General features: G+C 43.0%; 1 pseudogene; it reads left to right on the forward strand.

Annotated features, from left to right (window-relative positions):
* The window catches only part of LOC108759258 (probable multidrug resistance-associated protein lethal(2)03659), a 51035-nt pseudogene that overhangs the window by 5793 nt on the left and 42399 nt on the right, over positions 1-2843 (forward strand).

The raw sequence follows: 2843 nt of genomic DNA on the forward strand, positions 1-2843 counted from the left end.
CATCACTACGTGTATAATAAATAATATATTTATTATTTAGTTATTACATCACTTTCAATTCTAGTTTTGCTCAAAATTGTTTCTAAAGGTTGTGCCAGTTTTAACTATAATATTATACATAAAGAATTTGAATAAGCAATTATTATTACCGTGGAAAAAGTTCAAATTTGTAATTTAATTTTCATAAGTAAAAGCAGAATTTTTCCTTAAAATTGAATACTAAATTTTCAAGAGAAAAAAGTTTTATTTTTAAGAACGTGAATAAAACAAAATCTATAAGAAAGTTTCTACAGATTCTTCTGCATATTGATTATATAGGAATTATTAATTATATAATTTTATAGATGAGCCAAACGAACAACGGTGTTGTAGAAGACCCGAATAGTCCTCTCACCCGGATGCAGTGCATCTACATCTATAGCGGGCTGATTGTGTTAACAATCATCATCACCCTTATCCGCTCATGGACGTTTTTTTGGACATGCATGAGGGCTTCAATGCGCTTGCACGATCGCACGTTTCGCAGCATCAGTCGCGCCACTATGCGATTCTTTAACACTAATACATCGGGACGTGTACTCAATCGCTTTTCCAAAGACATGGGAGCGGTTGATGAGATGTTGCCCGCTGCGTTTATTGACTGTCTTCGGTAATAATAATAAATAGATCGGTATAGCGTTGCTGGGCATTATCATTGTGGTAGCCACCGCGAACGTGTGGCTGCTGATACCCATGGTGCTAATTGGTATTGTCTTTTATTACATGAGAATCTTCTATCTGGCCACCAGTCATAGCGTCAAGCGTCTTGAAGGCATCAGTGAGTATCGCAAACTCATCTTTTGATAGTCGACACAGTGTCTTCAATAGACTAAAACAAATTCCATCACAGATAGAAACCAAATCATTAATCTCATGGAATTTACGATAAATTTTAGTTCTTCGGGTAAACTGAATGGAATTTCTAATTTCTCTTAGCACGTTCGCTGGTCTTTCCTCATCTGAGCGCGACACTTCAAGGGTTATCGACGATTCGCGCGTTTGGGGCGGAAGCGATTCTCACGAAGGAATTTGATAATTATCAGGATATTTATTCGTCCGCATGGTATATCTTTATCTCGACCTCGCGCGCCTTCGGTTTTTGGCTGGATGTTTTCTGCGTACTGTACATCACGTTGGTCACGCTGAGCTTTCTCGCGCTAGACAATTACAGTCAAGGTTCAATGGATGGCGGATTTGTAGGCCTGGCAATCACGCAGAGTATCGGTCTCACCGGCATGTTCCAATGGGACATGCGTCAGAGCGCAGAATTGGAGAACCAAATGATTTCGATGGAGCGCATCCTTGAATACAAGTACTTAACTAATTTTTTAATATCTTTGATATTTATTACTCCACGCCACGTGCATATCTTTATACACCCGGATCGAACTACCACGGATATTTTGAAAAACATTAAATTCTAGGTGATACATCAATTTAAACTTATTTTATGAAGTGTAGTACAAAATAATAGTGTGGCGTAGGGGAGAAAAAGTCCGTGCAACAATCAAAATGTGACCCAATAAAATAAATCCAGTTAATATGTTTTCTGTTTTAATCTTTTTCCAGCAAAGTGGACAGCGAGCCTCCTCTCGAAAGTGCTCCTGGTAAAAAGCCCAAGTCCGAATGGCCGCAGGAAGGCAAGATCGAGTTCAAGAACATATTTTTGCGCTACGCGCCGCTGGAGTCGCCGGTACTAAAGAATCTTAACTGCGTTACCTTTCCGCGGGAGAAAAGTGGCATCGTTGGTAGAACCGGCGCTGGCAAGTCATCTTTAATGCAGGCGCTTTTCCGCCTGTCTGACATGGACGGTCTGATTGAAATTGATGAAGTCGACACAAGCCAGATAGGCTTGCACGATTTGCGTCCATGGCTGCCCATATACTACTTATTGATCCAAGATCAATAAGTAGTATATGGGCAGCCATGGAGCGTCAAAACAAACACCCACCACTCCACCCCTGGCGTTAAAACAAACCCCCACCACTCCACCTCTGGCGTCAAAGCAAACCCCTACCACTCCACCCCTAGCGTCAAAAACAAACCCCTCTTCCCCCCCTAGATGTCAAAACAAACCCCCTCTTCCCCCCTAGACGTCAAAACAAATCCCCCTCCACTCCCCCCTAGACGACTAGCGGGGCCTGTCTGGAAAAAGGGAGCGCTCTGACTGCTTGGTGATGCGAGGGTGGAGTAATGAGGTAAATGGCGCGTTTCGATTGATTCGCTCCATGGCTGCCCACGCTACGATTGGTTCGCTCCATGGCTGCCCGCGCTACGAATGGTGAGGGAGAGGGCGCGTTGAGTGAGAGAGAGAGAGTGAAAGTGAAAATGAAAAACCGCCAAGTCCGAGAAAATGGCGAAGATGGAGAAAATAGATCCCCGAGACAGTTTTTTGCCAGGGGGGAAAAAGGGGGAAAGGTACAGGCTTCGGAGAGGAATGCGGATATGATTTATGGCCCTTTTCGTTTTTTTCGCATCATGGTTAGACGCAATGAAGAAAGTCTTCCTTTATCGCTTATTTATTTTTCTATTATTTAAGGCTGTGCAACCGATTTTTTTGTCTGGAAGGACAGGAGGAAAACAGGAATGGGCAAGTTCGTGCCTGATTGTAACAGAGCTGGGATGATTTACTCGGTTTAGTGGATAAATTTTTTTTTACACTTTATGTTAGCGTTAGTCTTTGTCACGTCCGGGCTTTCGCGTCGGATGCGGGACGGAGGGGAGGAGGAGAGAGAGAAAGTGTGTGAAGAGAATAGAGAGAGAGAGAGAGAGAGAGAGAGAGAGAGAGAGAGAGAGAGAGAGAG

The sequence above is a fragment of the Trachymyrmex cornetzi genome, unplaced genomic scaffold (assembly GCF_001594075.2).
Source record: "Trachymyrmex cornetzi isolate Tcor2-1 unplaced genomic scaffold, Tcor1.1 scaffold1044, whole genome shotgun sequence".
NCBI lineage: Eukaryota > Metazoa > Arthropoda > Insecta > Hymenoptera > Formicidae > Trachymyrmex > Trachymyrmex cornetzi.